Consider the following 9,633-nt stretch of genomic DNA (forward strand, 5'->3'; position numbering starts at 1 on the left):
TTTGTTCTCTCTTAGTAACTTAATATAATGGTTTGGCCAGTCTGTATGTTTCACACAGTCTTTCACAGAAATTCTCATGATTTTTATCTGACTTCTGCATGAACTCAGGTACTTTGCATATGTTTATGGCTTTCTGGCTCCCTTACACTGACAGAGACAAAGTTAAGGTTGAGTTCAGCATACAAGAATGAAACCATTTAGCAGTCACTTACAAATATCTGCAAGTTCTGGATTTCAAGGCTAAGGTTCATACTATGAGAACATTACTATTCCTACCTACAGACTCAGACAGTATTCTTAAGATAATACTTAGCTTTAAGAGTCTGTACAGGAAAGGGAGAGAAGCAAGATGACTGCAGAGTAACAGCTTCTTTGCAAACAAGCTCAGTGAGATTGAGAAGAGAAGACTCCAGGTACCTCAGGCTTGTGGAGTTTTCCCAGAAACATCCCTTCAGGGATTCAGGAAGACAGTGAGAGACTACTGGACCCCAGGAGGAGGACAAAAGCAGTGGAGAAGTGGCAAGTGATTGCATTCATTTGGTCTGAGGCCATGGTGCCTGCTGTGGCTGTAGCTACAACAGCAGTGAGATTGCAGACAGGGAAGGCCTTCCAAGCAGGTTGTTTTGGTTTTTTAGACTTGGGCACTTGGGTGAATTACCTTGGGAGAACTTGATTGAGAGCGCAGATGACTTTAAGCATTGTCCAGGGTCTGGGATTGAGTTGCTGGGCCAGAACAGAGCTATCATTGTTTGGCTGTGGGCTGCAAGCAGCCATTGTGGGAGAGCTTCTCTGCAGGCTCTGTCCTCAGGGTGGCAGAGTGAGGCCAGGCTTGGAGACCTTGGGTGAGTGATGTAGTAACTGTGAATAGCACCAAATGCTGGGACTGAAATGGAGAAGAGTGGAGCTTTCATTGTTCACCAGTAGGAGAGCTGCCTTGCAGCCTCGGCCCTTGGGTGCATAGAGTAAGGCTGGTTTTGACACACTGGATAAGTGGGCAGCCACTTCAGGAGAGATCCCAGTGACACATGCTTTCCTGGGAAAGTCTCTACTTAGCCAAGGTTAACAGTTTAAAGTGTCTTTTAAGTGGGCTGAGGAGAGATTCAAGCTCTCAACTCTGCAGGGTTTGAGGTCAAAGAAGTCAGAAGAGGCCTCCAGTCTCCATCTTATACAGCTGTATCAGCTTTGTGATTAGCATCTCATACTCCAAAAGATCAGCTGTTGCCCAGCAAGATATATATATAATATATTTTATATATATATATAATATATTTCTTTGTTTTGGGTTTGTTTTGTTTTATTCATTTCAACTTTTCCCCCTAAATTTTTCTTTTTTTCTCTCTTAATTTTTCTAGTGTAAATATAATTTTCCATTGTGGCCTTCTTTAGTAATAAGAACTTCATTTTTGCTAGTGTTTCTTCACCTGTTATTTGGTTTTTCCCCCAATTTTATCCTGTAAGGTTTTCTGTTTGTTTGTTTTCATTTGATTTATAGTAGTTTTGTTTTTTCTCTATATTTGGTGGAGGTGGGGTAATGTGCCTTCTCAGGCTGGCAAAGAGCTGCTGACCTCAAAGGAAACACCCAAACCAGCACCCCCAGAGGTTGGGGGTTTTATGAGGTGTGTGTCAAAATACCCTACTATACTCCTTTATTACTCCTGTCTCCCACTTTCTGTGCCTCTCTTCTGTTTGTCAATATTCCCTTTTACTCACTCTCTCTCCTTTCTCTTTTCTATTTTTAAAATTTTTTTTCCTTTATTGCTCTTCAATCTTCTCATCCTTTTAATCCTGTACTAAAAAGACTCATCAAAACCTTAGGTCAGAGGCACTATAACTTAAAGAGTAAGAGGAAGTGAAAGGAAAATTAGAGCTAGGAAACAGGTAAAAGAAAACACACATGAGAAAGAAACAGCAGAAAAATACTGGCACCATAAATCTAGTCCAGAGCAACTCCCCCCCCTCCCCCGCCAAGGGACAATGAGATAGCTACTTCAGAGGATTCCACCTATAAAGGAATGTTAGAAATGACATAAGGGGAATTTAAAATACAGATGATGAAAGCAATGAAGGAAACTGCTGAGAATGTGGAAAATAACCAAAAGGAAATCCAAAAACAGAATCAAATAAGAGATGAACTATATGAAGAATATAGAAAGAATATATCAAAGCTGAAGAAACTGAAGCAGTCAATTAGGGAACTTTAAGATGCAAAGGAAAGTATCAATAACAGATTAGACCATGCAGAAGAAAGAATCTCAGAGGTAGAGGACAAAGCTCTTGAGATAACTTGGATAAAGAGGCAGAAAAAAAAAAAAAGAGAGAGAAAGCAGAATGTTCGCTGATGGAATTAAGGACTTTATGAAGTGTTAAAACATATGAGTTACAGGTATCCAGAAGGGGAAGAAGAATGCCCCAGAGGAATGGAAGCCATACTAGAGAATAATATAAATGAAAATTTCCCAAATATCACCAAAGATTCTCACACACTCCTTTCAGAGGGATATCAGACCCCAGGTTGTCTAACTCTAATAGAGCTTCTCCAAGCACTTTGTGATGAACCTGTCCAAAGTGAAGACAAAACAAACGATTCTTCAAGCTCCAGTAGTAAGTGCCAATTGACTACAGGGGTAAATCCATCAGGGTGACTTTTGACTTCTCTAATGAAACTTTTTAAGCCAGAATACAATAGTCATCTACCTTTAACCTACTTAAACAGAACAATTTCCAGCACAGAATTCTATATCCTGCTAAGCTAAGCTTTAAAATTGATGGAGAAATCAAATCTTTTACTGATATGCAAACTTTGAGGAAATTTGCCACAAGAAGACTAGCTCTACAGGAAATACTTCAACCTGTTCTACACATTGACCATCACAAAGGACCACCAGCAAAGTAAGCACTCAGAAATTAAAAGACAGAACTTAGCTTCCACAATGATGCATCAGATAAAACTAAACAATAGACTTTCACAAAATAAGATGAATTAAAAACTACCACACTTATCAATTATCTCAATAAATGTTAATGACTTGAATTCCCCACTGAAAAGGGGACTGAAGACTGACTGATTGGATTAAAAAACACAAACTATCCATTTGTTGTCTGCAAGAAACACACCAAGCCTCAAAATACAAATTAAAACTAAAAGTTAAATGTTGGAAGACAAATTTTCAGGTATATGGAATTCAGAAGAAAAGAGGGGTTGCAATCTTATTTTCAGATACATGTGGATTTAAAGCAACTAAAGTTAAAAATGACAAAGATGGACACTTCAGCTTGGTCAAGGGAAAAATACAAGAAGACATTTCAATTCTAAATATTTCTGACAACTTAAATGCTCCCAGATTCCTGAAACAGACCTTAATTAGTCTGAGCAATATGATATCCTATAACACCATAATAACAGGGAACTTTAACACTCCTCTTACAGAGCTGGACAGATCCTGTAAACAGAAATTCAACAAAGATATAAGAGACTTAAATGAGACCCTAGAACAACTGTGCTTGATAAACATATGTAGAACACTCCATCCCATAGCTAAAGAATATACATCAGCCCTAAGAATCACACCCTTTCCCTAGACTCAGCCAAGAAGAAATAGATCTCCTGAACAGACCAATTTTAAGCACTGAGATCAAAGAAACAATAAAAAATCTTCTAACAAAAAATGCCCTGGGGTGGTGCCTGTGGCTCATTGAGTAGGGCACCAGCCCCATATACCAAGGGTGGTGTGTTCAAACCCAGCCCCAGCCAAACTGCAACAACAACAACAAAAAAAAAAAAATAGCAGGGCATTGTGGTGGGCACCTGTACTCCCAGCTACTCAGGAGGCTGAGGCAAGAGAATCACCTAAGCCCAAGAGCTGGAGGTTGCTGTGAGCTATGATGCCACGCCACTCTACCAAGGGTGACAAAGTGAGACTTTGTTTCTAAAAAAAAAAAAAAAAAAGCCCTGGTCCAGATGGCTTCACACCAGAATTCTATCAAACCTTCAAAAAAGACCTTATTCCAGGTGGCACTTGTGGCTCAAAGGTAGGGCACTGGCCCCATATGCCAGAAGTGGCAGGTTTAAACCCAGCCCTGGCCAAAAACTGCAAAAAAAAAAAAAAAAAAGAAAGAAAGAAAGAGAGAAAGAAAGAAAGAAAAAAGAAAAGAAAAGAAAAAGAAAGAAGAGGTTATTCCTATACTGCAGAAATTACTCCAAAAAATTGAGGAGAAAGGAATCTTCCCCAAAATGTTCTACAAAGAAAACACCACCCTGATACCAAAACCAGGAAAAGACCCAACTAAAAAGGAGAACTTTAGACCAATTTCACTAAGGAATTTGGATGCAAAAATTCTCAACAAAATCCTGGCCAATAGATTACAGCTTATCATTGAAAAATTCATAGATCACAATCAAGTAGGTTGCATCCCAGGGATGCAAGCCTGGTTTAACATACACAAGTCTATAAACATTATTCACCATATTAAGAGAAGCAAAAACAATGGAAGCAGATCCTCTCAATGGAAGCAGAAAAAGCATTTTATAAAATTCAGCATCCTTTTCTAATTAGCACACTGAAGAGTATAGGCGCAGGTGGCACATTTCTTAAACTGATTGAAGGTATCTATGACAAACACACAGCTAATATTTTACTGAATGGATTAAAATGGAAAGCTTTTCCTCTTAGAACTGGAACCAGACAAGGTTGTCCTCTGTCACCATTACTATTCAACTTAGTGCTGGAAGTTCTGGCCAATACAATTAGCAAGACAAGGAAATAAAGGGCATCCAAAAGGAAGCAGAGGAGGTCAAACTCTTCCTCTTTCCTGATAATACTATCTTAGAGAACCCCAAAGACTCAACCACAAGACTCCTGGAAGTCATCAAAAGATACAGTAATGTCTCAGGATGTAAAATCAATGTCCACAAGTCAGAAGCCTTTGTATATGCCCATAACAATCAAGATGAGAGGCTAATTAAGGACACAATTCCCTTCACCATAGCTTCAAAGAAAATGAAATACCTAGGAATATACCTAATAAAAGAAGTGAAAGACTGCTATAAAGAAAATTATGAAACCCCAAGAAATGAAATAGCCAAGGATATTAACAAATGAAAGAACATATCATGCTTGTGGCTGGGAAGAATCAACATCGTTAAAATGTCTATACTTCCCAAAGCAACCTACTGATTCAATGCCATCCCTGTTAAAATACCAACATCATACTTTCAAGACTTGGAAAAAATGATTCTGTGTTTTGTATGGAACCAGAAAAACTCCGTATAGCTAAGGCAGTTCTAAGTAATAAAAACAAAGTTGGGGGCATCAACATACCAGATTTTAGGCTGTACTACAAGGCCATAGGGGTCAAAACAGCATGGAACTGGCATAAAAATAGAGACATAGACATTTGGAATCAAATAGAAAAGCAGGAAATGAAACTAACATCTTACAGCCACTTAATCTTCAATAAACCAAACTAGAACATACAGTGGTGAAAAGAATCCCTATTCAATAAATGGTGCTGGGAGAACTGTACAACCACATGTAAAAGACTGAAACTAAACCTGCACCTTTCTCTACTCACAAAAATTGATTCAAAATGGATAAAAGACCTAAATTTAAGGCCTGAAATGATAAAAATCCTCAGAGAAAGCACAGGAAAAACAATTGAAGATATTGGCCTGGGGAAATACTTTATGAAGAACACTTCCATGGCAATTGCAACAACAACAATAATAAACAAATAGGACTTAATTAAACTGAAAAGCTTCTGTACATATAAGGAGACAACAACCAAAACAAACAGACAACCTACACAATGGGAGAGAATATTAGCATATTTTGAATAAGACAAAAGCCTGATAACTAGGATCTACAGAGACTCAAATTAATATACATGAAAAAAGCCAACAATGCCATATATCAATGGGCAAGAGAGATGAATAGAAACTTCTCTAAAGAAGACAGATGGGCAGCACCTGTAACTCAGTGGGTAGGGTGCCAGCCACATACAACTGGGCCAGTGGGTTGGAACACAGCCTGGGCCTGCTAAACAACAATAACAACTGAAAGAAAAAAATAGTCCAGCATTGTAGCAAGCACCTGTAGGTCCAGCTACTTAGGAAGTGGAGGAAAGAAAATCGCTTAAGCCCAAGAGTTTGAGGTTGCTGTGAGCTGTCACACCATGGCACTTTGCTGAAGGCAACATAGTAAGACTCTGTCTCAAAAAAATGAAATAAAAATAAATTAATGAATAAATAAATAAATAAGACAGATGAATGACTAGCAAATATATGAAAAGATGCTCATTTTCCCTAGTTGTATTAAAGAAATACAAATCAGAACCACCCTGAGATATCATCTAACCCCAATGAGAATGGCTCACATCACAAAACCTCAAAACTGCAGATGCTGGCATGGATGTGGAGAGAAGGGAATGTTTTTACATTGCTGGTGGGACTGCAAACTAATACAACCTTTTTGGAAGGAAGTATGTAGAATCCTCACATAACTCAAGCTAGACATTTTACCATAAGACCTGCAATTCCATTACTGGGCATTTACCCAGAAGGAAAAAAAAAATTCTTTTACCATAAGAACACTTGCACTAGACTGTTCAATGCAGCTCAATTTACAATTGCCAAAATGTGGGAACAGCATAAATGCCCACCAACCCAGGAATGGATTAGCAAGCTGTGGTATATGTATACCACGGAATACTATTCAGCCATTAAAAAGGTTGGAGACTTTACATCCTTTGTATTAACCTGGACGGACATGGGACACACTAGCCTTAGTAAAGCATCACAAGAATAGAGAAGCAAGATTCCTATGTACTCAATACTGTTATGAAGACAATTAATGACCTATTACATGGTTGGGGGGTGGAAGAAGGGGACAACAGAGAGAGGGAAAGAGGAAGGGGGAGGGGGTCTCAGTGTGTGACACACCTTTTGGGGATGGGACACAATTATAAGAGGGACTTTACCTGACAAATGCAATCAATGTAACCTGGTTCTTTGTAACCTCAATGAATCCTCAACAATTAAAAAAAAAAAAGAGTTCCTGCAGAACTGGTCTAAAGTTCTGGACCATTCAAGTGGATACTCCTAAACATCAGTTGGGTGTAGGGCCACTTATGAGGCTGTGTTATAGTCACAGCATTTATGGGAAAATTCTCATTCTGGTTCCATTTTTTTCATGAGGTATCTATATAGATACAACAGATAATGTTTAATACTGCACAATTTTTTTTCCAGTGTAGCCAACAGGCGACCTTTGTTGAGCCTTAAGGCTTCAGAGCAAATATAACTACTATATATAATCCTATACTCTTTGGCCAGACTCAGTCCCATTTAACAGATCAGTTTAGTATAACAACTATGTCTCATTTTATGAGCTGGCATTGCAAATAAGGCTAGAATCTAATACAGGTAAGTCATAGTTTTATTTTCCCCTTTTGAACCATTTTTCTCTTTCTAATTTCTCACTTCACTAAAAATAAATTATAGCACAACTAATTCAATTGCCAAAATAAACTGTACTTTCAGTATACTGGGTCTGATTATTTGCATAAAGTGCAGCAAGAATAATTATTAGTTATCTAAGCTTTTTCCTCCCTTTAAAATTGTCTTTGCTGGAACCTTTTATAAGAAATTTCAGGTTAGACTTGAAAGCCTTCTTTGAGCCCAGGTTTCATCTGTGCCATTTGATACCTGTATGCATTGGATAAATTCCTCTTCTGTTGAGGTCCCTAAGCAAATTGTAATTTCCAGACTTGTCAGAAAGTGACATTCTATACTCACCACAGATTAGGAAATGTTATTGAGGGGTATCTGGCCAGTTTTTTCAAGGGGCTTTTTATTGGCTTTATAAAGTCAACCTTAATTCCTTAACACAGTCTGTACACCTCTGAAAATGCTATTCCATTCAAAGCCTTGGTAAAACAACCAGTGCCTTCATTATGTCCTATAGAACAAAAAAGATTCTTATTGAACTTATGAAAATAGTATTGTCAGAAATTAAGAATACTTACAAATGACTTTCAAATTCTGGAGAAATAAAGGAAAGAGAGAAAAAATAAATGTTTCAAACTCTACCTAGAACTATGTATATTGATGAAAGCTACAAATAGCTCAAAAGACAGAAAATGGTTTTCTTGACTTCTGGAAAGCAGAACACAGAAAGAATCAGGAATATTTCAAACAAAAAGCCATACCAAATCAACTCAGTTCCATGTAACTGATTTTTTTTCTGTTTGAAGTTAGGTTAGCATTACTCATGGACACGTTAGCTTTCTGGTTAAAGTCCTAGAAGTTTGCTTTTAGTCCAATGGCATTTAATTTCCAAGGACATCAGAAATTTGAATCTGAGATAATTCTGCAGTCTTTTCCAATAATTTGTCTTGAAGGACAAACTTTGGACTCAGCCAGTTACAAAAAACACTTTCTGAGATGCATTAAAATTATTATTGACAATATACATTAAGACAGACCAATATAATTCACACAAAATTAATTACCATTTTATATTTGACAATATTTTCTATACAATTTTAGTGTACCAGATAAGCCTAATATGTCTTTCTCAGACTTCCAGTGGTCTTGATATTTCAAAAAGACCAAATTTAGAGTTTATATTTTGGAAGCTTCATCAAATATTAAATGCTTAAAACATTTGTTCAAAAAGAATGCAAGTCAAAAGATTCTACAGCAGTGGTTCTCAGCCTTCCTAATGCCATGACCCTTTAATACAGTTCCTCATGTTGTGGTGAACCCCAACCATAAAATTATTTTCATTGCCACTTCAAAACTGTAATTTTGCTACTGTTATGAATCATAATGTAAATCTCTGATATTAGGCAACCACTGTGAAAGGGTCATTCAACCCCCAAAGGGGTTGCAACCCACAGGTTGAGAACTACTGTTCTAAAGGAAATACTGGATAGTTAACTGGATGTCATGCAAATTTTTTCACAAATCTCCTTTTATGAAACTTATTCAATCCTTCAAAGACAATTTACAAACATTGTAAACCTTCTAAATTGCCTTGCCTATCACTTTCTTAAATAACCATTCTGTTTCAGGACAAACTTTATCACACAAGATCCTTTCCTTACATGCCATTTTTTCTTTCTGCCTAATTTCTTTTACTCTCAAAAAACCACTTTTTGGGGGTGGAGCCAAGATGGCGAACTGCAGCCAGCTTTTTACAGAAGCTCCCGTCCAGAAGGAGACTGAAAGGACAGCAGATTAGCAAATTAGCAGATGGTTTGGAGCAGAGACAAGAGAGAAGATTGAAGAGTGCACTTCAACCTTTCTGAGGCGAGCTGCGACCCCGAAATTACAACCAAAAGGTACAAAATCCACCACCAAGCAGACGGGAGTCCCCTCCCCCACAACAAGGGCTCCCGCAGTTTACTGCATGCAAACAAGCGAGTAGACTTCAAACTTCCTCCCACCCTATTCCATGGGAGAGACCCCCTAAAAACTGGACCTCCTACCCCTGCCAGCATGCCACGGCACCCTCCGGCCAAACATAAAACTGTAAAACTGTATAAATCTGTATATATTCCCCACTTGCAACACCGAACTCCAAGACCCCACCTACCCACTCCGAGACCTGGAGGTTTTATTACCTATGGAGT

This window comes from Otolemur garnettii, unplaced genomic scaffold (genome assembly GCF_000181295.1).
Source record: "Otolemur garnettii isolate 467f Iridium unplaced genomic scaffold, OtoGar3 scaffold00351, whole genome shotgun sequence".
Lineage (NCBI taxonomy): Eukaryota > Metazoa > Chordata > Mammalia > Primates > Galagidae > Otolemur > Otolemur garnettii.